The 6,559-nt window shown below is 36.2% G+C and overlaps 1 non-coding gene across 1 annotated transcript; it reads left to right on the top strand.

The window, feature by feature from the left end:
- The first annotated feature begins 559 nt into the window (after positions 1-559).
- On the top strand, positions 560-679 carry LOC138141099 (5S ribosomal RNA). The gene has a single exon (XR_011162987.1). It is a non-coding gene; the product is annotated as a 5S ribosomal RNA (ribosomal RNA).
- The last annotated feature ends 5,880 nt before the right edge of the window (positions 680-6,559 follow it).

The raw sequence follows: 6,559 nt of genomic DNA, 5'->3' as shown, positions 1-6,559 counted from the left end.
AACAACTCGTCAGCCACGCACACCGCGTTCGAATGTCTAACGGTCCAACTTGGATTTTCGAAGATCGCCGAATCCGAGGGACGATAAATAATAATAATAATAATAATAATGGTAATAAATAATAATGTTAATAATAATAATAATGATATGATGATTATAACGATAATTATTATAGATAGGTAAATAGAAACACAGGTCTCCTCTCGAAAATCGGAACTTCCTGATATTACTTACATATTTCGGTCGATCCAAATGTGGGAATCTCGTCGTCGTCGGAGCAAGCAGCGCGGTAGGTGGGGTGAAATTCTGGATTTTCCACCGCCGCCGGCGGTCGAAAAATGTGCGACGCGGGAGATCGCCAGTCCGTCTAGTAGTCTCTCTTGTCGTTAGAGCGTGACGTGGTGGTTGTTGTGGGATTTCCCGTTAGTTCGGTCCGACGTCGGTCGTCAGAGGGTAAGTGCATACGGAAACGAAACGCATCGCGTTTTGATGTTCATATTCGTGCATCGGAATGTTAAAAGCAATATATTTTACACCAACGATCACACCTAAACACCACGGCAACGGCCATACCACGTTGAAAAGCACCGGTTCTCGTCCGATCACCGAAGTTAAGCAACGTCGGGCGCGGTCAGTACTTGGATGGGTGACCGCTTGGGAACACCGCGTGCCGTTGCCCCCCAACACTTTTTGTTTTTTTTTGAAATCCATAGCAACCACCGAACCGATTTGTTTTTCGTGCAGGTATTCGGAAACATGCACAGACCCGTATAATGTAGATTCATAGCTTTAAGTACTAGATAATTAAGAAAACAATTTTTTTTGTCGATTAATTGTAAACAATTGCAGAATAAAAACTCGTCAAACGGTAAAGGTTGTCGTTCGATCACCGAAGGTAAGCCACGCGGGCAGCGGTCAGCACTTGGACGGGTGACCGGTTCATTATATTCCTTCCGTGAGTTTAACAAAGATAACATATGCAAATGTCGTAAGTGCGACGAGGAAGACGGCGATCTTTTAATGTAAAAAAAATATATATTAGGTTACGCGTACATGCCACTTTGACTGCTGCTTTATTTTTTTGGTTTTTAAATAATTAGAGATCTGAATTCAACATATCAGTTCTATGTTATAATGGACAGACAATGTTGTATTCTTGGCCCCTAACACGTTAAGACCAACATAAAAACTAGAATAACTTACCATTCGTTAAACGTTAAACAATTTCGAACCACGTTTTTTTGAGCTCGAACAAACTCATAACACAACACTCATTTATTAGTCACTGGACCATTGTAAAACGAGAAGAGAGAAAAACCATGCGAAACTATTTTTAAAACGAAGAGAATAAAGGTTTTAAATGGTAGGGCTGTATGACAGACTTGTCAATTATCGTGGGGGGTACGGCTGAGATTTATGACGAAATCGAGCGGCGCCGGCGGTCGGTCACTTTCACGAAAGAGGTCTAAACACGGGTCGTTTACGATACCCTCTGGTTACTAGAAAAGTTCTAGACAGATGTTTGTCGGCTTTTCGAGGTATTTATTTGTGAGTCCAAAGACTCAATGGAGTAATATCGGACTGAAATTCCAAGATTTTGCTGTGTAATCCAAAAAACTATGTTCCTCGTAACATTTAACGATGTGTTAATTCAACTATTATTTTAATTTTTCGTATACGTATTTATACTAAAAAGTACAGCGCTTCCAACAGTGAATTGTGAATTGAAAATGTTTCAAAGAAAGATCGATAGTTTTGAAAAAAATTACATATTAATAAATTTAGATAGATTTAGAAGTATACATTGCACTTACTTTTCAAAATTATTGTACTTCTGATTTGGTTGAAATAACATAATATGTAGCAGTCATAGTCTTGTGTACATTGCAGTCGCGGCTGGTGTTGGGTAAAACCTTTATTTTTTAGGGGGTCATTACCCAAATGACCTCATGGACCAGCCGTTCCTGTTAGGTTTTATATATCAAATTGATTCGTCTGTCTTTTTCATCATGCCTTCGAAAAGCGAGCTCCTGTTTCGCCAAAGTAACTGTGACGTCAATTAAATACGATAATAAAATTCGGTTTTTCCGAACTTATTGTGAGTGAGAGCAGTGAGAGCATCTTCTTTTCGTATCCCACCTCCACCCGGCGGCAGTAGTGCAGTGCTTATCAACATAATTACCGGCGTCTCGCCTCCACATTTTGACTTTTTTGTGTTTTATGTGTTCTCTAAGTCCAAAATTTTTAAATTTTTAAAAAGAGATTGCGGTACTATTCCTGTTGCTGAAATTATAATAATATATTTATTAATTTTTGTATTATATGTCTGTGTTATATTGTGTGAATTTGGAACAGCTATATCTAAAAGATATGCTTGCTTTTGTTGTTTATTTAAAATAATAATGTCTGGTCTGTTATGCTGAATGTGAATGTCAGTTAAAACTGTGCGATCAAAATATAATTTGTAATTGTCATTTTCTAAACAACTTTCTGGTTTATAAATGTAATGTGGTTGTGTATCCTTTAATAAATTGAATTTAACTGCTAAATTCATGTGTATAATTTTTGCGAATATATCATGACGTTTTTTATATTCGCTGTGAGCCAAAACGGTGCAAGATCTTGTATTGCAAATATAAAACCCTCAGCTCTTTAAAATATCTCCCATGTAAAGACTTTTGTTTTATATTTGCTATAGTGTCATATCACGAGCTCTATTGAGAAAATAATTTTTTAGTGAAGCAATTTGATTGTGTTGTAGAATTTCTAGATTTGAAAAACCCCTACCACCATTTTCGCGTGGTAAATTAAATCTTTCAACAGCAGATTTGGGGTGATGTTTACAAAATTTTGTAAAGAGAACTCTAGTTTGAATATTTATATTCTTTAAATTAGTTTTGGACCATTTTATAACACCAAAAGAATAGATTTAATTTGATTTGATTGATTAATACCTAAATATTTATAAAATTCTCCTTTATTTAAATTTTTAATGATTTCTCCTTCTTTAGTTATATATTCTAAATTTTCGTAATGACCACGACATATTGATTGATTTTCAGTTATTGTTAAGTTTTATGTCATCCATATAAAGAAGGTGATTTAATTTAATATTAATTTTATAAATTTTAAGAATTTTAATTAACCATGAATGTGGTACTGAATCATAGGCTTTTTTGTAGTCTATGAATTGTTGTTGCATTATTTTCCAAACGTTTGAGACTTAAAATATTCGTCAAATGTTCTTCTTTTTTTAAATCAGAATACCCCTGACAAATCCGAACATTTTGTTTTGCGGTAGATAAAAGTAAACATGGGCCAAGACAGAATATTAATATTCGGTGTGGAATTTTCCTGCGTTCTTGTTCATTTCTATCGAAGTGCTCACGAAAAGTTGTGAATATCAACACTTTGTAATTGTCGTAGTGAAAAATAAAAAAGATAGCTATGGGGCACAACTTATTTCGCACTTCATTAGAAAAGTAACAGTATTAAAATAAAAAAAATATTTTTCTAAATTTCGAACGTTAGGTCTATCCTGACCAGCCGCCAATTAGTGGTATTATTTTATTTTTTGCTGTTTTCCACAATAGTTATTTTTATATTAAATCATTGATTCAAAAAATTGAAATTAAAAATTCAAATTTTTGAAGGAACTCTGAAGTTTCAATGCAGTGACCATGTTGCTAGGTAACTAATAAAAAACAGTGCGTGAAATGAAAAACAGAAATAGTCGTATGCGTTTTGTATGGTTTCTATGGTTTCGATCTTACTAACAATGCAATGAAAATGACCCACTTCAGGCACAGATAACTATGCGTGAATTTCAATTTTTTGAATCAATTATATAAAAACAAAATTGATTTGGCGGCCGCTACACAAAAGTGGTGGGAGGCGAGAACCTGTTTCCGCCGGTCAATTTTAAAATTAATAAATTTTCCCTGGATACGTATTCGACTTATCCGGTACGAGTTATTTTTAAATTAACTTAATGGCCCGTTGCTCTTGTTCTTTTTACATTGAATATGCGATGTTTTGGCATCGTTAGCAATAGTACAATACTCACGCATTTTTAATCTAAAATTAACAAAACTTGAATGGATCGGGATTATCACACTTCTGAATTGAAGTTTTCATTCGTTTAAAATATAATTGATAGTAATACGTAATGCGGATTGCCTAAACGTTGCTTCCATCACGTCAACATCACACATTCACGTTCGCCCGTAGAAATGGCGTGATGCACACGAAATCGATCCAAAAAGGCTCATAATATTTGTGTCACGCGAATCTACGTCGAAAACTAGAAAAAAAAAAAATTCAATTCGAATTTCAATAATCGAAACGATGCGTCGTCGATACTAAACGTAGGTAGTAACTAAAGTGTGATCGGGTGCGATAAAAGTGTCCGTCAATAATCATCATCCGACAATCATTTAATAGACGAACGCTAATTTTTGGCACTCACTCGGACGACAGAACCAGTCCAGACGGAAACCGGGGCGCGGGGTGGGTGGGTGGTTGTATGTCCGTGAATCTGTCCGGCGCGCGTCAACATTTCAGTTATCGTCGCGAGAGTTAAAACGAAAGGTGGTTAGTGTGAAAGTGACGTTTTTTCGTGGAGACACGTTACGAAGGGTGAGTACCTAATATAATATAAAACCAACCGAAAACCCACAATAGTGCCCCGGTTTATTATCGTGAATAGGTGTTTGGTAAATATTTTCTGTATTCCAACTAGCAAGTCTTTTATCAAAAAACTCCGGCAACATGGCTATTGTGGTATTGTTGATACCACCTAACTGAAGAACTTAGTTAATAACTAAGTCGACGATTTTATCGGGAAATTGAACGGAGAAACAAAAATAGCTCTTAGCGACAGTTGCCTGAAGTCGCAAATAACGGCGATTGACGAAATCACGTTTTTTTTATTTTAATTCCAATGAACAATACACAGGGTCACAATTATCTGTTATGTATTCTATAATGTTTTGCAAAGTAAATAATGTGAGTTGTCATGCGTAATATTAATTAGCTAAGTAATTTTTGCAAGTATTTTATGTCAGATATGCAATGTATAATAACGTAATGTTGCAAAGTATTTTAATTTTTATGCTAGGTAGAGATAATAACTCGACAATAACTCTTCTCTAATGAAAAAAAAAATAGAAAATGATTTAGGAACATAAAAAATCTCATTAAAACAGGAACAATTGAAATTAAAATAAACATAACATTCTGTACTAAAGTACAGTTTTGTTCACTCCTTTTTTCAAAGTCTTCTGTCCTCTCATTTGCACATACTGCTATTCCAAAACAGTGAAATTGTCTGTTTCAGGGAATCCTTAACGTTCCTTGCTAATGTCAACAACGTTTTCGATGAAACAAAGAGTCGGAAAAATGTCGGCTCATTGTATTCAATAACATACGCGACTACAAAACCATCTGTATCATTTGTAGGAATCGCGGTTTTTTCGATGAGAATTCGTTCTAATTTTTTCTTTCTTAAAAAAGCTAAGTAATTTTAATTTCACTAAAGATGAACATTTAGGCTATATGCTGGGTAATGCAAATCCATCAACCATCAACTAGGTTGTTCAGCAGATGTACGATTGTTTATTTGATTTCTTCTTCCGAAGAGTTGTATTCTGGCAAAATAGAAATTTATTCATAACATAACCTCAATCAACTAAATTATTTCGAATACAATAACCACATAACTACAAGTTGGATAGGCATGGGTGCAAAATACCGATAATGCATGAAACCTAATAATAATAATAATGACATAATAAAAGTTAATTAAAAATCGCTGTTTCACGTCTTTTTCTTTTTTGTTCGAGAGTTTTTGTGGTTCTGAAAAGAACCGTTTATAAATGTGTCGAAAACGAAAAACATCTATTTCGAACTGGTGTACTTGGTGACGGCTTTGGTACCTTCGGAGACGGCGTGCTTGGCCAACTCACCGGGCAACAACAGACGCACGGCAGTTTGAATTTCTCTGCTGGTGATCGTCGAACGTTTGTTGTAGTGTGCCAGACGGGAAGCTTCAGCGGCGATACGTTCGAAGATGTCGTTCACGAAACTGTTCATTATGCTCATAGCCTTACTAGAGATACCGGTGTCGGGATGGACTTGTTTCAACACCTTGTAGATGTAGATGGCATAGCTCTCCTTCCTCCTGCGCTTCTTTTTTTTGTCGCTCTTGGAAATGTTCTTCTGAGCTTTCCCGGCCTTCTTGGCTGCCTTACCACTTGTCTTCGGCGGCATTTTTCAATTCAATTCGATTCAACAAACTCGCGAACTGCTCTGACTCGTGTGCGTGCGTTAACTTTGCACCACCACCTTTCTGATAGGTAGTGTGTTCACCAGAACCCCACCTGAAAACGGGCTCCCACCAATCGTCACGTCCTATTCTCCTATCACGGAGGCTATAAATTCGAAGCACAGCTACCAGCTTTTACAATCGACGAGTCCCGTCCGTCAGTTTTATTACTTCTCGTGGTGTCTAACGAACGAACTTAAAATGTCAGGTCGCGGTAAAGGAGGTAAAGTGAAG

This window comes from Tenebrio molitor, unplaced genomic scaffold, assembly GCF_963966145.1.
Source record: "Tenebrio molitor unplaced genomic scaffold, icTenMoli1.1 SCAFFOLD_903, whole genome shotgun sequence".
Lineage (NCBI taxonomy): Eukaryota > Metazoa > Arthropoda > Insecta > Coleoptera > Tenebrionidae > Tenebrio > Tenebrio molitor.
The sequence above is the reverse complement of the archived record's forward strand: the minus strand, read 5'-3'. Positions and strand labels throughout refer to the sequence as shown.